The 27313-nt window shown below is 35.7% G+C and overlaps 1 protein-coding gene across 2 annotated transcripts in view; it reads left to right on the plus strand.

Annotated features, from left to right (window-relative positions):
* The window catches only part of LOC138695916 (oxysterol-binding protein-related protein 6-like), a 123169-nt gene continuing 95856 nt past the window's right edge, over positions 1-27313 (plus strand). For both annotated transcript variants that reach the window (XM_069820278.1, XM_069820279.1), the window contains exon 1: positions 1-141. The gene's annotated coding sequence lies outside the window, so the exon portion shown is untranslated. The remainder of the gene's footprint in view (positions 142-27313) is intronic.

Here is a 27313-nt window from a genome sequence, read left to right on the forward strand (position 1 = left end):
GAAGTATGATACCGGTTGTCAATTATGTTTTTTATGTCAAACGTATCTAGTCAGAAATCCTGTGGCCTGAAAATATTCTTAGATATTAACATGTAAATAGTGACTATGAGTGATATCATTGTTTTCGTTCATTAATCGTGGGTAAGTTGAACAAGTATTGAATTAATACATATATTATTATACTATTTTGATTTGTAAATGCTGGTATGCACGATGTGTCTGGCAATTGTACTGTGTACACGAAACGTCAAAACCCGATATTATTAACCTTGCAGTGTTGTGATAGGCCAACAAAAAATTTTTGTAGGGAAATATTCATTTTTGCCACGTTACCTGAATACCTAAGAATATCGCTACTTTAATTTGTAATAAACATTAAAGCACATTTCTTAAAAATAAACGTTATCGTATAAGTTCAGAGTATATTATGAATGTTGAGAAATCGTACATGCCAACTTGCATTTATCAAAATAAAGGTAAGCAATCTGAGTATATTGTGTTAATCCTATTAAGCTTACCTTGAATTTATAATTATGGTCCTGGTTAAATAAAATTACCGGTCTTGTCCTAAGAAGGTTGTAATAAATGAATAATTGTTCCGTGTAAGCTTATGCTAGTGTTGGGAGTGTTTTTATAACATCCGATGCATTATATTAGATAATAGTTTCTTTTAACAAATAAGCCATAGGTTCAGAGTCCGATAGCTGCAATATCATAGTATTATAGTAGTAAAAGATTAGGCCTAAATGCATTTTAAGTTAAAGTAACGACATTCGTGACAGGCTTCGTTTAGTTTCTGGAATATGTACATACCGGTACATTTACCTATTTTGATAGTGTAGTCCATTTATTATAATCTGAGAGGGAGAAGTGGAATATTGTGTTTCCTGCAATAATAATGACTTATTTTGGTGTACCAAAAAATCTGAACAAACCAAACCTAACCTGTCACGGATTCTCGATGATGTCATTGATGTCTCATGAAGACCGACGTTTTCTACAGAATTAATTACTATTATTTTCAAGTAGATATTTCGAAATGCTAGTTAGGACCTCGGCACCTCTAAACTTTGTCTTCTTAATAAGGTTATGTCTTTAACAACTTGCGGCTGTCTGCTCTGCAGTAGATTTAGTTTTCGTTTAGGTTAAATAATAACGTAGGCCCAGACTAGTTTATGTTGCAATGATTCTGGCTGTCAATTCAAGTGTTGCGACGATTTCTTATAAAAGGGACCACAAATAACTTAACTGAGGTAATTCTGAAGGACGACTACTCCACGATTTTCGAACTTTCTTTTCTCCACAAACGATGATTAAGCTTATATGCTCGATTTTCAAAAGATAATAAAAAACAATTTGGGAAACACGTAATTTCGACTGTAAGATAACATAATCTATCACAACAAACTGACCTAACCTAACCTAACCTTAGCTAACCCTAATACAAAAACTAACCTGAGCTGACCTAACCTAAACTAACATAACCATCTAACCTAATGTAAGCTAACATAACATTATCAGGTTAGCTTAGGTTAGTTTAATTTAGCTTGGGTTAGTTAGGTTAGGCTAGGTTAGTTTAGGTTACAGTCAAAATTATGTTTCCTAATTTTTTTTTCCTCTACCTTTCGAAAAAACAAGCATAAAATCGTCGTTTGTGAAAAAAAAAAAATGTTCGAAAATCGTGATAGTTCTCCAGAATTAGGGCCAACCACAACAAATGCATTGGTCTATCATTGTAGTGCACTACAAGCAAACATGTTCATATATGTTCGGTTTTTAATCAGCAATGTATCTAAAATTATTTATGTAACACTGTTTGTTTCAATTTATAGCTACCAAAAAATCATAGGTACATTTTGTTGTAGTCCAAATGACACCAAAATTGAATATAAAACGTGCCTCACTTGTTTCTCATTCAAGAGATTCAAGTAGTTTGACGCAGTAAATTTTATTGTTCATTTTCTTTAGTAAAGAAAGTTATTACTTGTATATTGAGACAAATGGCTGTAAGAACAAGTTTTAATACTTCGTCTAACATTATTGTTTCACCTGTGACACAAGCTAGAATTTGTAGTAAGTAGACCTGCTGCTTAGCAGTTAGACATATTTAGTTTTTAAAATTCATTTTATCTTGGAATTACTAGGGAGGATCAGGATGTAACACACAATTTTTTTACGGAATATTATTTTGGTTAGGATGTTCAAAGTTGGCTGATAGTTAGAATCTTGTGCTGCAGACAAGAATGGCTCAATCAGGTATCATCCTGGCAGAATGAGTGATGACTTCTGAGTAAAGATCGTGCATTTGCTAGCATCGTCAACTTGTGTAGAGGAATGAGGTGTAGACCATTTTTATGGGTAAAAAGAAAATGTCCGAGTGAAATTCATAGGGAAATGTTGAAGGTGTATGGTGCCAATTGTCTAGACTGTAGCAGGTTTTTCGAAGAGGGCCGTAAATCTTGCTGACAAAGCATGCTCCGGCTGACCAGTGACCACTGCAACACCATCCAATGTCAGAGGCATTAAGGTGGCATTTATCCACCCTACAGTCCAGACTTCGCATCATCTGACTTTCACCTCTTCAGGCCAATAAAGAAATTCCTAGGAGGTCAACTCTTCGGTTTGGATGAAGAAGTGAAGTCAGTCTTATGCAGGTGGCTATATGCCCAGAAAACGGAGTTTTATGAACGAGGTCTACTGAATCTGGTGTCACGATGGGAGAAATATTTTGAGAGACTTGGTTTCCATGTCGAAAAATAGGTTAAGCCTGTAGCTTTCTTGTGCATTATTTCGTTTTCTTACCTATTAAATTATGTTGCCAAAAAAAGTTGTGCGTTACTTTTCGATCCTCCCTCGTACATACCACTGTGACTCGTGCAAAAAACATTACACCGAATAATGCAAATTTGTTTAGACTGCCTCCGTGGTCTGTCGGTCAGCATGCTGGCTTCCAGACCAGGAGATCACGGGCTCTCCTCTCGGCGAATTTTTCTTGACGAAGACAATTGCCTGGGTGTCTAGAGTCTGGAAATTTATATGAATGTGAGTGTCATTGTGAGTGTGCCGGGTTAATATTAATTAGCCAACCTTAAAAAATATAAAATACAATATATCAGGACTGTCGCTGGGCAGTAACCTGAGCACAAATTTCAGCATCACATTGTTGACAAGTAGCTCCATCTGTTAGCACAACCATAAAGCACTAATAGATGCTATAGAATTAACAATGTAGGAAAAATAAATTGTTTGTCTACTTCTATATTCTGTAAAAAAAAATTCCATCATTTTTGTATATTTAACATAAGGGGATGAGTAAATATTTTTACTCATTACAAGTAGTTAGGCCTAAGCATGTTGGTGTACAGTTCTCCTGGAAAAAATGTAGCTCGCCTGTAGATCTCCACTGTTAACATTCAACAGATTTAGTTGAAGCCAGTGATTGTGTCTCAAACATTTTGATTGGCATTCAGTGGAAGATATACATTAGTTGTTAGTCACTTAAAAAAGGAAAAGTGTGTTGAAAAAACAGTGCCGAAATAAACGAGGGAAGTCACTAGACTGCAGATGGGTGAGTGCAATAAACAGCATACCAAGTTATCAGAATTCTAGGTTTTATCGAAAATCAGGGATGAAAAATGAGTTCTGAGATGAATTTCGAAAGATTGGAAATTATATATGACGAAATTGATCACAGAAATTGTAGTTCTGCAATACTGCAATGAAAATGTTGTATGGTTCTGGTAAAACAATTTTCTTGGAAGTGTGCCTAGAAAGAAGTTTTTGATTAAAAAAGAAAATGAAAGGAAAATAAGACCATAGGAACCAATTATGCTTTTATTCTGGGGATTCTTAGTTAAATGAATTGTTTTCAGGATGAATAAATCAGGCTATCGCTGAGTAAGTGAAACTGAAATTTTCAAAGTTAAGTGAATTGATAGGATGGACGAGTACAGAAACAATTGATATTTATGAGGGGTAGTCAAATGTAAATGGTTCAGATGCCAAAAGTGTAATAGAACATTTATTATCTCAAAAGTAATCTTCAAAACTGTTTATACATTTATCCCACTATGAGACAAGACTATCAGTCCCTTCTTGAAAATGCTTATGTGCTGTCTACCAATCCAGTTCTTAACCCAGTCACACCCATCTTCATCCGATGCAAAACGAAGTCCACGAATGTCTTTCTTCAACCTTCAAAAAATTTGAAAATCGCATGGGAAGAGATCTGGGCTGTAGGGGGAGTGTTGAAAGCATTTCCCAATCAAATCTCTGAATCATGTTCCTCACAGAGTTGGCAGTATGTGGGCAGGCATTATCATGAAGAAGGATAACACCGTTTGATAGTATTCCAGGGCGTTTTGACTTAATAGCGTGTCTCAATTTCTGTAAAGTTTCTTCATAAGGCTGTGCATTGATGGTGGCCCCATGCTCGAGAAACTGAACAAGCAGAGGATACCTAGAATCGAAGAAGAATGTCAACATGACTTTACCGGAACTTGTGTGTATTGCTTTGGACTTCTTCGGTGGGGGAGAATGCCTGTGTTTCCATTGTTGGCTCTGCCGTTTGCTCTCCTGTTCAAAATGGTGACACCATGATTTGTCCCCAGTGACAATACGGGACAGAATTGCATACTTTTTCTCGTGGTATCATTGCAGCCATTCTGTTTGTGTTTTGTTCGTACGTCAACTGAAATGGAATCTATTGAGCACAGATTTTTAAGTAATACAGGTGCTTTGTCGCAGTGACATTTACAGAACCATGACTTATTCCCATTTTATTTGATAGACTTGTCCCATTTGTAGAGGATGCTATTAGTGATTATCAGTATGGATTCCGTCGGGGTAGATCCACTAACAATCAAATTTTTACAATACGACAGTTACTTGAAAAGTGCAACGAGTTTGGAATCGAGACCCATCATCTTTTTGTTGACTTTCGAGCAGCCTATGACACCATAAATAGAGAAAGACTAGGCTGCAATGGAGGAATTGAGGATTCCTAAAAAATTGATCTCTCTGGTGAAAGCTACGATGACAAATACCAAGTGCATAGTTAAAATTCAAAACATGATGTCTAACCCTGTTTCTACTAGGTGTGGCGTCCGACAAGGAGATTCACTAGCTTGTCTCCTTTTTAATATAGCACTGGAGAAAATCATGAGGGATTCACATATTAATACTACGGGAACTATTTTCTATAAGTCGATTCAGGTGCTGGCTTACGCTGACGACTTAGATGTCATAGGAAGAAGTCAGGCAGCAATGAAATGAGGCCTTTATTAAGCTGGAAAAGGCAGCAAGAAGAATACATCTACAAATTAATGAAGAAAAAACAAAGTATATGCCAGTCACGAGAGCTAATATAAACGGACCCCCTTACCTGGAAATAGGCTCTTTTAAATTTGAAACTGTCCATAGTTTTATCTATCTTGGCTCTGAAGTTAACAACAAAAATAATGTTAGTTCTGAAATAAAAAAAACGCATATTATCTGCCAATAGATGCTTTTATGGTCTTAGAAGACATATGAAATCTCAAATTATATTTAGGAGTACAAAAATTATGATGTATAAAACTCTTATAAGGTCTGTACTATCTTACGCGTCTGAGACTTGGCCATTGTCGAAGTCAGATGCGACATTATTATGTATATTTGAAAGAAAGATTCTCAGGCAAATCTTTGGACCAGTTAGAGAAAACGGAACATGGAGAAGAAGATATAATTTCGAACTGTACAGATTATATAATGAGCCGGATATTGTTAATTTCATAAAAATAAGAAGATTGGATTGGGCCGGGCATGTTGTGAGAATGCAAGATAATAGAGTTGCGAAGAGAATTTTTAAATTTATTCCGATGGAAAGAAGGAAGGTTGGGAGACCAAGATTGAGATGGGAAGACTGTGTGATGGATGACATCAAGACTTTGGGTGTTAGAAATTGGAGAAGTTTGGCATTGGATAGGGAGGAATGGCGAAAACTTTTGAAGAAGGCCAAGGCCTATGAAGGGCTGTCGTGCCATTGATGATGATGATGATGATGACGACGACGACGACGACGACGACGACGACTTATTCCCACCAAACAACAAAGTTCTTCCACAGTGATCCGTCAATTTCCCTGTATAAGACCATCAACCTCAACAATAACAGCAGGAGTGATGGCACCATGAGTTTGTCCTGGGCAAGCATCGTCTTGCAGTGACATTTGTCTCTCTTGGAATCTTTCGTGTGCCATTCCAGTATACGTGAACATGACATGCTGTGTTTGCCGTAAACAGCAGACATGCGACGATGGATTTTTCGTCCTATTCCTTCAGCAGTCAAAAATCGTACTACACCTCACTGTTCTTCTTTATCTGCCTCCATACGACTAGTGTGTAAGAAGAGGTTGTAACTGTGCTTTTGCGAGTCGCCACCAGTTGTCAGTTCAGCAATCATATTCGAGTGGTACCAACTTGCCCGCCATGAGATATACGCATGTTGGCCTGTTTTCATGTGACATTTAGGAAGCATGTAAAAAAGCTGGATACCACTTAAAACTTTCAATATTATAAGTCACAAGGGAAATAGGTATTGGAAGACCACAAAAACGTTGGCAGAAGCAGCTTTAAAATATCGAAATGGAATTGAACGAAGAGTCCAACTGAGGACCGTTTTTGCAAAAGTTGTTAATTGAAAAAACTAAATTTTACAGGAGAGACAAAACACTGTAGTAAGCAACATTTTTCTGTAACTCTCATATAGGAGAAAGCAAGTTTTGGAAAAACGATCACACTTTGACACACTACAATGAAGAGAAATAATCAAATTTTACTAAGACGCTTTTAACATCATGTAGAGGCCTGCCTTATGTTAACGAATCCATCAAAATCTCAATTTTTCAAATTTTGCAGTTAGCAAGTTTTGCAAGAACGGTCCTCAATTATTTGTGGTGCCATGATGGATGATGATGATATTATTATTATTATTATTATTATTATTATTATTATTATTATTATCATCATCATCATCGTCATTATTATTATTATTCAGACAAATGGATTTCACAGAAAATAATTAATAAAAAGTGCTTTAAGATTATTTTGAATTAGTGAATGTGATTTTGTGTGATGAGAATAGCATAAATAAAAAACTCGCTTGATTTTATCGAAAACTTTATGAGCATACACATTTATACAGAGCCATCCATTTGTTTGATGCAGAGGTGACATTATGCAACGCACCGGCCCATACACACCTGCTGCAGAATAGATATATGCATACACATTTTTATGTATCAAGAATACCCGAGATTTATGTCATAGCCTATCATTAATTGACAAAAGAACAGGGTTCAATAGACAATTTTTACAATTTATAATTCTGAACGTGACAAAAATGTTTACCTTTCAAGAAGATACTGAAAATGTTCCTTCGTCGTGAAACGCATTGTACAGCATTTTAACATATTTTGATTCTCATTTGAAACTGTGCTTCCGAAATGTTTGTTACTTCTTTTCTTATTTTGTTTCGCATTTCATCTAATGTTTGTAGACTCTGTCTTTTAATCTGTCTCACAAATAAAAATCGCACAGCATTAAGTCTGGGGTTCGAACAGGCCACAACCCTTCACTTATAAAGGCAGGAGTTGGATGAAATGAAGTTCGTGCTGTACGAGCTTTAGTCCCGTCTTGCAGAAACACACCATACATTCGTTCTTCTTCACTCAATTGTGGAAAATAGCTAACTACTCCAAAATTGAGTCAATATATTGGTCAGCATTAATTTTGATGGGGAAAAAATAGGGTTGGTTATTTGTGTCGCACTTATTGAACACCACACATTGACTGTAGGATCATGTAATGGACTTTCGTGTATGAATTTCGGATTTTCTGCTGACTGGGATAGATTATTTCAACTGTTCATTCGTTCATGAATGCGGAACCGAGCCTTGTCACTAAAAAAACTAATTGTAAATCTAAATGCTGTCATTACAGACTGAAGAAACAAATTGCAAAAATGTATTATGTTCTACAAGTCCCTGGGGTGTAAGGCTTGCACTTTGACAATTTGTATGAGTTAAGTTTCAGTAATTTTCCAGTATATTGTGCTGATGTATAGCTGATCCCTACTGATTGAGCTAGCTATGATAGAATTGGTGATGAGGTGGTATTTGGCGAGATGAGACTGAGGATTCGCTATGTAATTACCAGTGGCGTAGCGTCAATATAATTTCATAATAAACCTGCAGTCTATGGACAAAATTATTTATTAATTTTAATAGAATTTATATTTACGCGTTAAATATTGTGATGCGGCAGCTCAGGATGATTTGTGATGCAGCAGTAAACAAGAAGCCTGCACATACCAGCTTCCAAGCAGACTGGTTTCTTACACTCATTCTTCTGTGTAACCCACCCCGCAGATTTTCCATCCCTTTCTAACTAAATTACTCTGATCGCAAGGCTCGCAGGAAGCTAGCTTTGATATTGAAAATAAGTAGTTTCCGAGTTATCCCTTTTCGTCAGTTGTGTTCAGTTGAAGTGTTAGTGTGCATTGTGGCTGATATAATAAATAATGAGTGAAATTACAGTTCCTGACACCAATTTACTTGATTTTTTAGGACAATTCTATTATCAAGACTGACTTACGAACAAAAGTGTGATCTAAAAAACAAATGACCGACTCCCTTGCTGTCAATGAAGGAACAACCAAAAGACAGACTCATACTTACGTAATGATACTAATACTGTATCTATTGACCGTTAATATTGTGATTCCTCTAAATATGACAGGGAGTGAGCTAATGTTATATAGTACATATGCGTGTCTATTTGTTAGAGATATGTGTAAACTGTGAAATCATATTTTCCTACGTACCATTTGAGGTCATGCCTTATTGGTGTTACTTATGAGGTTCCAACCAATCTTCGACTGCTAACTTGAAACTGACTACTATTTATTTTAAGACTGTATTTTTGTAATACGTTTTCTCATATTGCATGAAAGACAACTCGAATTAGCTTCCCCTGCTCAAAATTTCATGCTACGCCACTGTAAATTATAAGATTTCCTTCGCCCTTCCTTCACAGAGAGAGCATTGTTGATGTCATCAAAGTCCATCTAACGAAGCAAATCAGACTCGATGCAAAGAAACTCATTCATTGTTGAAACAAAATTGATTTGTGAAAGGCAAGCTTATTTTTAAGCTTTGGTTTTGTTGGTGGTATAATTATTATTACGAGTATTTCTTATTTCGATAGGAAGTATAAAGTAAATTGAAGAATAATCTCCGACTCTTTGCGGCAAAACCCTATCTCATTATGAGCTGTTCAGAGCAGAAGTGGTGTAAGTCAAAAATGGGTAATGAAGCTTAAAGTAAACATTCTGTAAAATACAGCGCAAAGTAGCAATTAATATCCAATTTATTTGAACTATTAATAATCAGTGAATAGCACGAAGGACATATTAATTGCTACTTTGCGCTGTATTTTACAGAATTTTTACTTTAAACCTCATTACTCAATTTTGACTTAAACCACTTCTGCTCCGAACGGCTCATATAGTGCATATGCTGAAAAGTGATTAAATAGTGTGACAGAGCTGGGATACGATCTCACGACCGGCAGAAGGATTACAAGGTCGGCCGTAGTTCGGCGCAAGTGCGCGCGCATCTGCTTCCTGTGGCATGGAGAGGAGAGAGGAGAGGAGAGAGAGCGACCGCGGCAGAGAGCGGAGATATCCAGATAATTCGAGAGAGCTATCTCTGGACACCCGTAGAAATTTCTCGTAACTCTGGTTTAGATGTAAATACGACACGCGAGTGAACTTGAGCAGCAGATTAGTTAGCTGCAGTGTTGTTGTAGTCGGTGAACAGCAAGCCAGCCAGTCTTGTGTAGCAGTGAAGCCAGCTTCGAGACCGGAGTCCGACTTGAGTGTGTCCGCAGCTGTGCGAGCGTCCGAAGTCGAGTTCGAGTGCAGTGGACCGCAGTTGGGAGACCTGAGTTCGAGGTTCAGTAGACTGTCTCTGAAGGTCTGTGGTTCGAGATACTGTGAACTTGAGTGACTGAGCTAGAAGAACTAGCCAAGGCAAACGAACTGTGAACTGAGAACTGACAGTTCTGATTTGTAAATAGTGCTTTGTGAACATTAGTTAAAATTAACAGTTCATTGTTGTTCTCAATAATCCAAGTAAATTGTCATTGTCGTCTGTAGAGTGCAATAACGAATAGTGTGTTGCTGTGCGGAGAGCAAATCCCATTGTTGACGGGAGTAGAATTAAATTGTAGAAAGTGAAGTGACTCTTGTTGATTGTAATAAAAGTTACATTGTTGAGTTGGAATAAAGTCACAATAGTATTGCTGACGGTATACAGAATGGCGCAGATACGAAAAATAGTCCATGTAAGTATAGAGTAAATATATAAGACAAATACAGACACAAAGTGCTGAAAAGGACTCACCTTTTATAGACGATGTTGAAAGTGGCTCCCTGAAGCATCAGTACACAGCTGTGCACGTCTAATCATGTACACAGATACATTTTGCACAAATCCCGTAGCGCCACTTTTTAACCAAACCCTGTATTGCTCTCTTTGCCAGTTGTCTTCTACCCGGAAACTTGTCCCTGAAAATGTCTTGAGTTTCTTTAATCGAACTTGTTCTCACATACACTTCCACAATTTCCACTCTTTCTTATATCGAGTTCGAGTAAGTCATTTTGCAGAATTCGAGCAGACACGTGTAATTCGATTGATGACTGACAGAAAGAATGCCAACAATCAGGGGTGGCCCGTCCATAAGAGCTGCGGAGCTGCAGCACTCCCTGCTTTGACAGGAAAATAAAAATAATATTTATTTTAATTTGTAGAAGAATTGTTACAGCTTTTATGGTAAATTGCTTTATATTTCATCTGGCCGGGAATATGTACTATTATCTTATGCATAATCTTTTTGCGCGTCGACTGTATTGGAATTGACACTGCATTCAAAGTATATCTGGGATCTGCAGGGTGGTCAGCTCATAGAGAGTGTGTCTTGCATGGTCAGGGGGTAGAGAGGTGAAGGGAAGCAGAGGGAAACTGCCGCTGTTAAAAACCCATATTTCGCTGCAGTGGCTTGCAGAGCCAGACGACAAGGGAAGATCTTTCCTCCCCTCCCACACCGCTATTGTAATGCTGCGTCAAATGGATTCTCTATTCCCTTGAAACTTAATGACAAAATTTTTATTTTCTCTTCACATACTTATTGTTGTAGAATCTTATCGAGTTAATATAACGAAATTAATATTCTCTTTTGCCTTATTATTACGTATATATCCAGCCTCCAGCAGAACCTAATATTTTCCTTAACTCAAAATGATTGCACGAGTAGAACCATTTTAATATAGCACATAAAATACGAAAGAGACTTCTTTTCCACTTTTAGAACATTGCTTTGGTGTGACGTCTTAGTACCGTAACTTAACCAGTGCAAATGTGCAAGCATGAGTGTGTGTGAATTACAGAATATTAATTTTATTTTTCTCAACTTTCCCTTGAGGAGAAGATTGATGTAATGAAGTGAAATTAAAGGGTCGTTCGTTACCCGACTTAAATCTTACTCAAGCTTCATCCAGCCGAAATAATGCATATATGTAAGGAAGTATAACAATGAAATTTACGCTAAGCATTTGTGGTTACGTGGATGTGAACAAAAAAAATTCTGTATTTTGATTTCTTTGCCTCCTCTTCGGTGGTGATACTGCATAGACTAGGAGTGGTGTGACAGATTTAGGACATTTGCCCCTAAAAATTAAAAAGCACGAATCTTCGCAATTTCACCTGAAAAATGTTGTTTCATTGTAATGTTAGGCAAAACTAATATTGCTGCGCAACTAAGTGAAGCAAACAGAACAAACATTCTCAAACATAATCAAGAAATGAGAAAAAATCGTGAAATTATTTAAAAAATATTGATTTTGTGGCCAATGTGAACTTCCCCTTAGGGGACATGATGAAAAAACGATTCGAAGAACCCTGGTGTATTTCGTGGGTTGCTACAGTTCGTGAGTAATCTGAACGAGCCTCTCAAAAATCATTTGGAACATGCCACTGTTTAAAGGTAGTTCTAAAAAATTCAGATTGAACTGGTAGATTGCATGTTGAGTGTCTGCCGATCTGAAATTCAGACTGAAATCGATGGTATTAGTTTTTTTTAGTGATTATGGCAAATGATGCCACAGACATCTCCCAACTAAGTCAGGAAGTTTTGATTTTTCGATACGTAGTGCATTTATTTTTGTCCTATACTTATTAGCAAAGCTCGGATCTTGGGGACTTGTGTGTCGTGTGCTTGAGTAAGGTTACAGGCATAACGTACACAAAGCTCACGCTGCAAGTGCTCAGGGACAGTCGTTTGTACTAAGAAAGTGGTCACATCGAATGGCAAGAAGACGAACGAATAAACTGTGTCACGTCGAAGCCAATGACATTAAGAAAATTACAGGTAAACGGTCTGTTTGAGGAATTAGAAAATACGTGTTATTCGAATGGGTGTTATGGAAGTTTGAAAATGCATTTCTTAAATTTTAGGTACAGAATTTCGTGGAGGAATTCTGAGGAGATACATTATTTTCTTCTAATGCAGAGTTTATATCTTGTAAGTTGTACCACACATAAACTAGAGCTGGAAACGGGCATTCATTGAAAGACATTGCAGTCCTTTAAATTGATGGAGAATTTGTCCATAGCCATGGATCAAGTCGTAGAGGGACCTTCCCTAGTAGTGATACACTAATTGAAAACTATTTGCGAGAAAAATTTAGGATATACTTATCTTTCTCAGATACGAGATCTGCTGAAAATCGAACAGGAAACAGTGACAGTGAAATATTCAGTATTTTATTTAGGCCCAAGACTTTATAATAAAATTTCAAACCATTTTCCAAATTTGAAATTTTTTAAAATTGAAACTTTTAAAAAAGAATTTTGTAAAATTATCCATGATATATAATAGTAACAAATGTACTTTTTTTACCTTTTATTTCTATCGACTATATTCATGTTTTTATTGAATATCACTGGCTTCTGTGGGATTTTCAATTTATATTAAATGTGTATTTTTCTCTCGTTTTCCCTTTCTTCTTTATTCTTGCTCTTGTGTTGTATTTATTGGTTTGAATTAAGTTAATTACTGTATTTAGTAAACTGTCCTTGTAAATTTTATGTTATATTATTCACTAAGACCACACCGTACACGAGCCTGACTCTTACGGTAGTGGCTAGAAACATTTTTATTTTATAAATGCAATTTGTACTCACTAGGTAGCTAGTTAAAATAAATAAAATAAAAAAATTAAAGTTTGCTCCCGTCACTTCATGTGACGTGGAAATAAGTTTCCTTCGTTTCAAATCATGTTTAACTAACAGACGAAGAATTTATGGGTTCGAAAATCTTCGAATGCATGTAGTCATACACTGTAATGAAATGTACAGAGCAGAACTGTAAATTTGATGTATTTTGCATGTTTATTTATATATATATATATATATATATATATATATATATATATATATATATATATATATATGCTATAAAATTAGATGTTTCAACCTATCATAATATTATCATTATGTTGTTCCAGCCAGGAACCACTTTTATAGCAGACCTGACAGTACCTCCGTGCTGGAAGCGGGAGTTTGTTGACATTGAAGTCCGGTCGCTTAGCCACGTTCAAAGACACAAGTCCCCAACTTCCGAGCTTTGCTTATTAGTAATGGTATCAAGAAGTGAAATTTGTATGTACCAAAATCTACTGCAGCTCCCCCAGTCCACAAGTTCACGAGCCGCCACTGCCAACAATCGATTACCGGTATTACATAAAATTGTTCATTGTTGTAGCTAGGGTTGCCAACTTTCCCGTATTTCCCGGGATGCCCCGTATTTGCCCCTAATTTTTAATAGACTCTCGGCTCCCGTATTATTCTTCTCCTCGAGCATTTTTGTCCCTTATTTTTGCATAAATATTTTTATTCTAAATATTTCATTTTGCCGTGAATGATAATTGTTTATATGATGAATTTTGTTTTTCAAGAGATGCATTAAAATGTGCAGTCTTTTTAGAAGATAATACTTGCAAGAAATGGGTTTTAGTGCTCACCCATGTTAATGTTATAAATTAAAAAAAAAAAATGGCGAGTTTTGTTTTGAGCTTTCCAAGTAGTAATACTCACACAAAGAGGATGTTTTATCTCATGAACAATAATTGGACAGATGTTCGAAACAGGAGTACGACACATCTAATCAAATCAGAACTGCAAACTGTAGTCTAATTCAACTATTACGCGAGACAAAATCTGTCTCAAAATAATCTTATTTTAAGCCTAGCGTCGGTCTCGGTAGCGTAGTCGGTATAGCGTTTGCCTTCTGTGCTCGATATTGCGGGTTCGATCCCAGCCCAGGTCGATGGGATTTAAGCACAGTCTAAAATATATATTAGACTGTGATTTAAGTGTGCTTAAATGCGACAGGCTTATGTCAGATTTACTGGCATGTAAAAGAACTTGCGGGACAAAATTCCGGCACACCGGCGATGCTGATATAACCTCGGCAGTTGCGAGCATCGTTAGATAAACCATAATTTAATTTGTAATTTTTTAAGCCTAGCTGCCACAGTGTAGAATAAAGTTATTTTTTAGTAACTGGACCGGATAATTTATCAATTTTTTATGTGAAATTTTGTCGATTCCTTAATCTGCCGTATTTTCTTCAAAAAAAGTTGGCAGTCCTAGTTGTAGCAATTTATTTTGTTATGCTACGATACGATAGAATACGATAATGGAATTTCAAGCAGTCAAAATATCGCATTCGCATTCAAATGGGAGACGGGCTACTTTTATTTGCGCCATCCAGTATACTGGAAATGTATTATCGCCGCGCTCTCATGGTTAACATTCGGCAGGTCTTTGAAATTTAATTGTATTATTATTTTCGATTTCTTGTGTCGCCGCTCCAATCACTCGCCTCGATTTCAATATTGCAACCAATAAGCTACTTCCATTATTCAATGACACCTACTTGTCTAATCCACATGGACTAAAACCGAGATTGCAATGTCTTGTGCTGAGGACGAACATTAAGGTACCGTGATTAAAAATTATTATTAAAGAGTTATTATTAAGAGTTAAGAATGTCAACGTACTCATATATGAAATAATAATAATAATAATAATAATAATAATAATAATAATAATAATAATAATCTTAATATATAAAATTGAATGTGGGTATGTATGTATGTGTGTGTATGTTCTCTATACAAATCTACACTCTTTGACCGATATGTGCCAAAGTTTGCACATTTAATCTTCATAACCAGGAGAAGAACATAGGCCACATTAAAATTGTGCAAATGGAAGTTAAATTAAATAAATATATAAAAAATAATAATAAATAGATAAAATATTAATTTATTATATTAAAATGCAAAATCTTCTACAGTCAATTGTTCCTTATTATTGTCTGTTGTATTCAACATAGACTTTCACGAGGCCTTGGAAATTTTAACACGAAATTAAATTACATTGTTGTTACACATCATGAAGGCTAAAACTAGATAATTCATGCAATAAGTATCTTTACGCAGTCCAGGACCGTATTATGAATTCCTCGATGCAGTTTTGTAGATAGTGAGCAGACTGTTTTATCCAATTGAATTCTAGAATTCTTTCAAACCACAAGGATTGTTACCACATAATTTACTTAATATTGACTAGCCATAGTAGACCTGCTATTGCGAAATATCGACTCACCAAAATTATGCACTAACAAGAATTTGTGTCAAAAACTCATGCGAAACGTAATATGAGTGGCAATATTAACTGGAAAAACGAAAGAAGATGATGTTTTTATCCCACGTATTGCTATTATAGCCATTCGATTTTAAGCAATTATTATAAGTTATAATAATATGTGATAATATTATAATATTGCAATAATAATATAGAGCCTATTTTACTGTTACTGTTAACCCACCTCTTATTAATAAGTTATGGTCACTAATGACTTGGCCGTTTATAGAAAAATATGATTTTCTGTTGTGGTAATGTTCTACATTGCCTTTCCCAGAAGAGTGAATTCTAATGAGTAAAGTCTCCGTTACTGCAAAACACCCTGAAATCCATGTATTTGATAGAATCCATCCGTTACAGATTGTAGTTTGGCCTTGAAGGAAATTAAATATATTGTGGGCAGAAAGGCTTAATAATGCATAATGCCGTGTACGATAAATATTATCATCAATCACAATGTTACATATCTTAAATATCCCTGTAGCATAAGGTCTTAATGTTGTTAAAACTCTATTCATAGGTGAGATGGAATTATTTTGATTAGTCAGTTTCTTTGGATATTAGTGGCACTTTCTTTAATATTCGTCACTAGGGAGGAGAAAACATAAGTAAATATGGTTCGTTTTGGTTTTATATAGTTCCCTTGCCGAGGTCTCCGATAAGTCTAACAAACAGTTTATTTAGAAATAGACCAAAATTTAAAACCCGGGCAACGCCGGGTAATTTAAGCTAGTAATAATATTAATAATAATAATAATAATAATAATAATAATAATAATAGCCACTTAACAATATAACAAACCAGTGCTTATTCTTATCGAGGAAGTTAGACGTGACAACGTGACGCTTAGAGTGAAACCTACAGAGCAACAATCAGTCGCCGAAATTATGTTTTAAAAGCATACCGCACGTTATTGTGTGATGCCGACATGTTAGGCATGAGGCCGCGGCGATAATAACTAAGAGTTATGGTTAGTATTCATAGCGATAAATAAGAAACACACATCCAATTTTATTTTAAACAATGCATTCTGGTTTATACAAGCAATTTCATAGTATAATCACAGTCTAGTATATACAGTCACGAAGCTCAATACTTACTAAATATGCAAACATAGACAGTTGAAATATGCATCCATAGATAGTTGCTAGCCATCAGGATCGCTACTATCGCCTCATCACAGACTCTTTCCCCAGCAGACGATAAAATGTATTGTATTTCGATATCGTGTTCTTTTGAAACAATTAATACCTTCCTTCCACTATTGAAATACGAAATACATAAGGTTCATATATTATTTTCATAAAGCATATATTATATTTTATAAACTCACCTTCCTGGATCCTTCGGAAGAAGGATAACTCTAACCTCTTTTTCTTAGAATTTGTAGTGCAACAAACGTCTCCTTGCCTTATATTATTCAAATTATTGTATTTTAGACATTTACAGTTATTACAACCGATAACAAACATTTCACAGTTTACACAACTTTTCACAAAAATGCGAAATACGGCACAGTTAATGCCTTTTCGATCTGGACCGCCGTAATGTATGTTCGAGTTTTCTATTTCAGTGTATAGAGTTCAATGAAATATTATATTATAACTTTATTACGCATCATTGCTAAGTTTTATTTAGTGTAATGTGTCCATAAGTTTCGTGTACTTCTTGCTGCATAATATGTTCCAGAAATAATTATAACACTGTTACCGGTATTTTAATGTGAAGAGAATTTTACATGTTAACATAATCTGTTCGCATCAACATTTCAAGTTAAGAATTGAAGCTATTTTGAGGTTTAATAAAAAAGAATTTACATTGTGGTTTTAATTTAGCACATTTACCTTCCTTAATTGTAGACAGAAAATTTACTATACCGGTACCACTCCTATGAAATTATTGTACATACGATTGTGTTACTTCGTCTCTTAGGTTGTAGATAAATACAGTAGTTCAGTCTCAATTGTAGTATTAAAATACAGACAAATTGAATGTGAGGGGTATCATACATGACAGTATGTTTAATTATAATGTATACTTGCGAATATAGGAGTATAAGTTAAATATAGTAAACATAACCTATAATTTTCATGCGACATAATATACCGGTACATATGTAACGGCAGGGCATTGGAGACCACTAAAATTCAGGGGCGTATTTTGCGGGCTACCGGGGCTACTGGCGGTAGCCCAAGGAAATTACAAAAGAAAAAGTTTATAATATAACATAATGTAATAATTTTGTATTATTAGTTTTACCATAGTAATTAAAATTAAAGTAATTGTTAGATATATTTTGTGTAATAATAGGGTCAGCGGTAGCCCAAACCCTTTAACCAGTATACACCACTGCTAAAATTAGACAGAAAAAGGCAATTGGTACAGTAAACATAACCTATAATTTCAGCATATCTAAACATCTGTGCGGTGCAACTGAAAATTATTGAATCATGCATAAATGAATGCACAAGAATTTCGCAATATTTAATCGAAATAAAGGCAGGTTTTACACATACGAACAACGTAATTTTCACACCAAAAATAATTATATAAATGTTACACACCTTAACTCTCAAGTGAATTATGTCTGAAATGTCTCATAACATTGTTTTAAATTTTATTAATGCAATTACACTACATTTTAGAGAAATATATGTTACTCTTTATGCATTCCAACTAATTTATATGGTTGAAAGCCGCCCTTCGTGATCGGGTTAAGGGAGTCACATGGTCTGCCTTACGGCCTGTATTAGATCACGATGGCAATGGCACAGTCTATTGTTCCTAATACAACGCTCCAAGCGGCTAGCAACTATCGCAAGAAATGCAAAAAATCATCCCAAGCTTCGCGACTGTATATATTAGACTGTGGTATAATAACGTGATACCAATATTACAATACAAAATGCAGTTACTCTCGCCACGACCGCGACTTTCCACTTTCACAAGGTGTAAGTGTTTTAAAAACAAATTTCATTCTAAAATTAAAATGGAAAAAAAAGGAAAAGAGAAAGAAAAAATGCTGCCCCCCCCCCCGGAAATTGCCGTCCTAGGCAATTGCCTAGGTTGCCTAGGCCTAAATCCGGCACTGCATGTGGTTAGCATGAATCTTTTCGTACAGTATAGGATGAACACTAGACGAGATACAAAGTCATTGGAAAGAAACATCTACATCTCCTCCGGGAATTTGGTCTCATTCTGCTGGATGTATAGCCAGAATTTTACAGTTAGATTGAAGCATAATGTGTAATGAATATAAGTGAATAACTAAAATCTTTTTTGACTTTAATTCTGTCTAGTAGTTACATGGCAAGATGGAAGATAGGATGGGATCATCTGAGATAGGAGTTGCATGCTGTACTGAAGTTAACATGGGACATCATGAAATTTCAGTGATTAAACTGTAGAAATTAAGGCCCACATGTGTAGGGCCTTGAAAAATAATGGATCTGAAAGATACGTGCAGTAAAATAGCCGTCTCCAAGCTAGTTTTGCCTGGCAACAGGCTCTTGACGTATTATATGAGAATTACTAACATTGACAATGTAAATTACTGTGGTGGATTGTTCACAGTGACTTGCATTATGTGCCAAGGACTGATTATAGAATCAGGGGACAGAATAAAAAGAACTGAATTGCAGATAGAGTTCGAGAAGCTTGTAACAGAAAATCGACGTTGGACGATAAATTGTCTAATAATAATAATAATAATAATAATAATAATAATAATAATAATAATAATAATAATAATACTTACTTACAAATGGCTTTTAAGGAACCCGAAGGTTCGTTGCCGCCGTCACATAAGCCCGCCAGCGGTCCCTATCCTGTGCAAGATTAATCCAGTCTCTATCATCATACCCCACCTCCCTCAAATCCATTTTAATATTATCCTCCCATCTACGTCTCGGCCTCCCTAAAGGTCTTTTTCCCTCCGGTCTCCCAACTAACACTCTATATGCATTTCTGGATTCGCCCATACGTGCTACATGCCCTGCCCATCTCAAACGTCTGGATTTAATGTTCCTAATTATGTCAGGTGAAGAATACAATGCGTGCAGTTCTGTGTTGTGTAACTTTCTCCATTCTCCTGTAACTTCATCCCGCTTAGCCCCAAATACTTCCCTAAGCACCTTATTCTCAAACACCCTTAACCTATGTTCCTCTCTCAGAGTGAGAGTCCAAGTTTCACAACCATACAGAAGAACTGGTAATATAACTGTTTTATAAATTCTAACTTTCAGATTTTTGGACAGCAGACTGGATGATAAAAGCTTCTCAACCGAATAATAACACGCATTTCCCATGTTTATTCTGCGTTTAATTTCCTCCCGAGTGTCATTTATATTTGTTACTGTTGCTCCAAGATATTTGAATTTTTCCACCTCTTCGAAGGATAAATCTCCAATTTTTATATTTCCATTTCGTACAATATTCTGGTCACGAGACATAATCATATACTTTGTCTTTTCGGGATTTACTTCCAAACCGATCGCTTTACTTGCTTCAAGTAAAATTTCTGTGTTTTCTGTAATCGTTTGTGTATTTTCTCCTAACATATTCACGTCATCCGCATAGACAAGAAGCTGATGTAACCCGTTCAATTCCAAACCCTGCCTGTTATCCTGAACTTTCCTAATGGCATATTCTAGAGCGAAGTTAAAAAGTAAAGGTGATAGTGCATCTCCCTGCTTTAGTCCACAGTGAATTGGAAAAGCATCAGATAGAAACTGACCTATACGGACTCTGCTGTATGTAATAATAATAATAATAATAATAATAATAATAATAATAATAATAATAACAATAATAATAATATTTATTTATTTATTTTATTTTTCTTTTATTGATATTTGTGTGCTGGTCAACAGCGATTGGCCAATAAAAGTCCAGCACAGTGATACAAATAATAATATTACTCATAATTATGATAATATTAATCAATACATGATTATTATTATTATTTGAATAATAATAATCCATTGACATATAAAGTGTAATAGCTTTGGGGAATTAACAACATTTACTTCGTAATTTCATCAAAAGTTGTCATTCCTCTACACCAGGGGTTTCCAACCCGCAGTCTCTGGGCTGAATTCAGTCCAGGATGAAATATTGTAACTGATGAACTATTAAGTTATTTCATTTAAATAATTATGCTAATATGTAAATCGTGTTATTTTACCCGATTCACTAGTCACAGTATGTGTGCACTCGATGTGGGTCTCTGGCATTTTGTCAGCTCACTCGAGTTGTGTGGTTATAAAGGGAAAAATTGAGATGCTGTTGGGTGGAGTTCCTGGGTAGCTCAGTTGGTAGAGCGCTGGTATGTTCAACCAGAGGTCCCGGGATCGATACACGGCCTCGGAACAATTTTTCCCTTGAAATTACTCAACTTGAATATTATTTATAACACTAAAGAACGATAACAGAATATAAATAGTAACTTGAATATTATCTATATCGTTAAAGAACGATAACAGAATCTAAATTATTAATTAAAATTAATTCCATTATGGTTTATTTAACGACGCTCGCAACTGCAGAGGTTATATCAGCGTCACTGGTGTACCAGGATTTTGTCCCGCAGGAGTTCTTTTACATGCCATTAAATCCATTGACATGAGCCTGTCACATTTAAACACAATTAAATACCATCGACCTGGGCCGAGATTGAACCCGCAGCCTCGAACACAGAAGGCCAGCGCTATACCGACTACGCTACTCAGGCCGACAATATAAATGATAACTTGAATATTATTTATAACGCCAAAGAACTCTTAACAGAATATAAATTATAACTTGAATATTATTTATATAGACTTGTCCAGCACTTTCATCTGTCAGCTTTGTGGATAGATGCTGGGAGGCCAGAGAAAGAATACAACAGTGCTGACATCCCTCCTTCGTAGTTTCACTTTGCACATTGCTTTTTTTTTTTGCTTCATTTTGTTTTCTATCTTTCATTTTGGTTTTAGTCGCCATTGTACAGCCAATGACTCCAGTTAAATGCCACTGCATTGAATAAAAATATATTATTTATATCGCTAAAGAACGATAGCAGAATGCAAATTATAATTTGAATATTATTTATATCGCTAAAGAACGATAACAGAATAAAAATGATAACGTGAATATTATTTATATTGCTAAAGAACGATAACAGGATATAAATGATAACTTGAATATTCTTCATAATATTAAAGAACTATAAAAGAATATAAATGATAGCTTGAATATTATTTATATCGCTAAAGAAGGATAACAGAATACAAATAATAACGTGAATATTATATATCTCTAAAGAACGTTACCAGAATACATATGGTAACTTGAATATTATTTATATCGCTAAAGAACGATAACAGAATGTAAATGATAACTTGAATATTATTTATAATGCTAAAGAACTATAAAAGAATATAAATACCTTGAATATTATTTTTATCGCTAAAGAATGATAACAAAAATAAAATGATAACTTGAACATGGCTCGAACTCACAACCTTCGAATCATTAAACAAGCATTCTACCGCTACTCTACGAGACATAGATATCGAATGACTCCATAGTTCCGAAACTGCTTCTACAAGCGCGAGCGTCGTGTAACATCACCGTCATCCGAAGTGGACTTAGAAAATATTTGCTATTCACGAGTGTGGCAACTTTTTTTTTTTTTTTTTTTTTTTTTTTTTTGACAGTTGTACAACTGTCATTGTATGGTGTACCGAAGATTTTTCTTTATGCTTTCATTAAATTGTCATGTCATGAGTGACGACAGAAAACACCTCAGAGGAGCGAGATGCGGACATTAATAAAAGAAAAATGGGGATCAGAGAGAGCAGATGCGTATGGGCGGCAAAAAAAAAAAAAAAAATCCCTGGGAATCCTGAGATATTTATTTATGTTTTGCGAAATCGTCAAATACGGAAACCGTTTCCAATCACATATATTGCAGACTAACTTCCTAATTTGATTTAATTCTAACTTCTAATTTAAGAACTGTTTACACACACTAAAATATTACAGCATTTGCTATTACTATTCACTACAGATTAATCAGCAGACCTATTAGATATTTATTTCACCACTACAAGGTGTGCAAGAAAAATTACACATTTGTACTCATCTTGCATTGTGACTGCAGTTTCCAATAGAAAAATCGTAACACTTCGACGTCGATATATATTTTTTTTAAAAAGAAAGGGAAAAGTTAGGCCAATCCTTGAAATGATTAAATTATGAATTCAGGAAAATGGAAGATAATACAGTACCTCAATTCAGTGGAACTCATTAATAATAATAATAATAATAATAATAACAATAATAATAATAATAATAATAAATAAATACGTTAAAAGGGTAGACCACAGTTTTCATGTAAAATGTATTGTTTCTTTATTATTTCCGAAAAGTTATGGTGTATGAATTGAACAACAGGAAGGTAGTGCCTTAGTTTATAATATGTAATATCTTTTAATATCAAGAATGACAGCCATTCATTTTAATATAATTGAAACGTAGAAGTTTTGAAATTACGTCTATTGATCATAAAATATTGTACGAAGCATTTAATAAGCAATGGTGAGTCCTTTAAATGTCTCAAATGTCAATGTCATTTAACTGTTCTGCTACGAATATCTAGAACCGAACAGCGCTCCGAGTGGCGGAATTGGCGTTACGCGGGAACCACTTATACACGTATAATCTCGTAAGCAACGGGATGGACACTAACGTTTGTATGGCGTGTTGCTTTCTGTTCGGGCTCAGCTATTTCTCTCTCTCTCTGTCTCATTTTTTTATGTTGATATAAATGCACCATTTTTCGTCACCACTAACAATCTTGGATAAGAATAGTCGATGTTCTTTACGAGCTAATCAGTGACGAGCGTCCACACCTGTGGAGTAACGGTCAGCGCGTCTGGCCGCGAAATCAGGTGGCCCGGGTTCGAATCCCGGTCGGGGCAAGTTATCTGGCTGAGGTTTTTTACGAGGTTTTCCCTCAACCCAATATGAGCAAATGCTGGGTAACTTTCGGTGCTGGACCCCGGACTCATTTCACCGGCATTATCACCTTCATATCAGTCAGACGCTAAATAACCTAGATGTTGATACAGCGTCGTAAAATAACCCAATCAAAAAAAAATCAATGACGAGCAAACAGAGAAGCATAAATGACTACCTGCTGATTTCTATTGTTTTCATTTAAAACAAGTGGTACCCAGTGCTGTAGTCGGGTCGGTACGAGCTGGTACACCATAACGTCTAAAATAAAAACTCGCTGTTACCGTACCGGGAAAAAAATAGACTCGAAAATATATTAGTTATGTTTAAATAAATTTTAATATAATTTGAAATGGAGGATGTTAGCTTTTTGAAAAAACATTTTGATTTTGATAGCGGCTGGGATCTCGTATCCTTTGCTTAAACGCTAGTCCATTCGTTGTTTTATCGAAAATCATGGTCTGGCATTTGAAGAGTAGTTGTGATTTGTTAATTTCAAGCTTGCATAACCGTCGTATTTCTATAAGTAATTAACACTAACTTTGTGGCAAATGGCATCTCAAGAAATCAGTTATATTGATTCACTAATTTCAAAACTTGCGTAGATGTCTTCATATAACACTAATTTTATGATGTGGAGCCGCAAGAATTCTGCTGTAGTGATTCGCTAATTTTAAAATTCGTTCATGCGTAATGGTAGCAGTTTGCTAGAGGAGGGAAGTATTGTTACTTTTCGTGTGTTCATGAATCTTGAGTCCAGTTACATATCATAGATTCTATTCCAATTTCAATTGAAGAATGTGAATGAGCATTACTGTACTAAGAAAAGAAATACTCTTCTATGAACATAGTAAAAGAGTTCCTAGGCTTTTGTTCCTAAAAAATGTTGGGCCACCAGTGCCAGCGTTTAATTTCTTACCTTATGTGCAATAGTGGCTGCGATCTCGAAGGAGGTCAGCAGAGGTGGATGCAGAACGTAGAAGTAACCTTGGAAAAGTACGAGTCCATTAGTCTGACCAAGGGGATTTCAACAGTACCCCGTAAAATTTTTTTCCAACTACAGCACTGGTGGTACCCATATGCCCGATTTGTTAACTCTGCCCATGGAATGTGTTGCGCGTTGGTTGACTGGTCGCAATTCATCACATCTGTCAGTTCTCGGGTTAAGCCTGATGGTCTTCCTGAACATTGCGAATCACTCACGTCGAAGTGGCCCTCTTTGAAACAACAGAACCATTGTCTTGAAGTGTTTTCTCCGATGGCATTCTTCCAGTATACGACACAAATGTTTCGAGCCGCCTGCACTGCCTTTGCTCCTCTATTATGCTCAAACAGAAGTATATGTTGGAAGTGTTCGTTTTTTTTTTCACATAACATTCCATCTTCTTTAGCCCACAAATGGCACAAACGTTCTTCATATCCGCAAAATTCAAGGCGTATTTACAAGCACAACACTCCAAATAACAAATGATAAATGATAAACAATCTAACAGCGCAGTGTTGTGATGACAAACAAAATGCTATGGACCTATGTATTTAACCTAATATTGGATAGTGACTACTATTAGGTTCACTTTGTCAAAAAACGAAAGTGAATGTCGTCATCATCTTTACATAGTAATGATGAAATTATTTACCAGTTCTGTGATTTCCAAAAAGTTATAATCATGTTGAGATAGGATTGTTAGCCTACTTATGAGCAAGGGTTTTGGCGAATTAAAACAAATGTTATATGAATTATATAAAGATAACAACATTGTTGTTGACATAAAACTCAGAAGGTTAGAGTGGCTGGGACACGTAGCCAGGATGGAGAACAATCGCACATCCAAAGCTCTACTAGATACATTACCAGTAGGAAGAAGGAAAGTCGGACTACCTAAATTGAGATGGCTGGATGACGTTCAGGCTGACCTAACAAAAGTTGGAATTAGGAGATGGAGAACACGAGAATTAGACAGGAGTGATTGGTCGGATGTTCTGAGGGAGGCTAAGGCTAAACTATAAGGGCCGTAATGCCAATGATGATGATGATGATGATGATGATGATGAGATAGGATTGTTAACAGCAAGACACAGAATGAAAGAAATAAGCAATTTTACTTTTTCTCTATTATTTAGAAAATAAACTCCTCTTAAAAAAATAAATAAAGAACACTGAAAGGAACAGAATTTTATAGATGCCAAATACTAACCTCCAAATTTAGTCTCTATGTAGACGTATTGCATTCTTCTATTTTAATTTCTAGAACTTGTATTTAAAGGAAAATTAATGTACAGTCAACTCAGGATATAGTGAACATCTGCGAACTTGCATATTTCATTCACTATATCTGAGATTCACTATATCCGAAGTGTCTTTCCCTAACCTTAAATGATAGAAATGAATGAAATTGTGAACAAGAAAATAAAATATTTCATTTTTGTGGAATGGGTTACACTGTATACTATTACTCACAGTTGATTTACTTAAACTATTCTGTTGACTCACGTCCGCTTACGAAAGACCATGTTCACTGTCACTTATAATATTCGCCTTATCTTCCAAAGAAACACTTTACACTTCGACATTTTTATACAGTACATTCATGCTGGAACACTAGAAACAGACTGATCAGGTAGAAATGACAAACGCTGTAATGGTGTGACTGTGTACTCAGCCTTGAAATTTCCTGGGTCACTTAATGGAAACAGGGAGAGGGTTGATGGAGTTTGAAAGCCATCAAAATCTTACCTTCATTTATGCTCTGACATAATGTCCGTCCCCTTTTAATAAAAGAAGGCAATTCCATTTTCCGTTGTTTCGATGCTGTCCATCATAATGGAAATGTTTCTGGGAAAAAAGGCAACCCTTGATGCTGGAGCATTGGAAATAACAGTAGAGTAGAGTGCCTAAGAACAGAATGTCAACCCTTTGATGGTGGAGTGAGGCAAGGTCGCCACACGTTACCTGGATTTACAGTACAACTCACTGTCTAGGAATCACTAATCCTACTTTTGTCCTTTGACCAAAGGAATAAGAAACTTAGAATGTTGTTCTCAACACATTCTTTCAATTTTATACAAGAAGGTCTGACTTCAAATAAGAATTTGTCAGGATACAAGGTTCACTATAACCGAAGCGAGGGTTCACTATAAACGGAAATATTAGTGTAATTTTTAATGTATGCAGGTCGGGACCAACGATTTAGGTTCACTATAGCCGAATGTTTACTATAACTGGGTTCACTATATCCAGAGTTGACTGTAATTAATAATTTATTTATTATTTATTTATTTATACTGGCAGAGTTAAGGCCATAGAGCCTTCTCTTACACTCTACCAGGTCACAAAGTACACAAGCATTGCCACAACGAGGTTGAAACTCTTGCACACATCCTGGGATCCTGTCCGCATGGCGAAGCTCTGCAAAATGCTAAACACCACCAAGTACGATCAATTATAGCCACTGCCCTTAAAGATGCCGATTACAACACCTTTGAAGAAGTACATGGTC

The sequence above is a fragment of the Periplaneta americana genome, chromosome 3 (genome assembly GCF_040183065.1).
Source record: "Periplaneta americana isolate PAMFEO1 chromosome 3, P.americana_PAMFEO1_priV1, whole genome shotgun sequence".
Lineage (NCBI taxonomy): Eukaryota > Metazoa > Arthropoda > Insecta > Blattodea > Blattidae > Periplaneta > Periplaneta americana.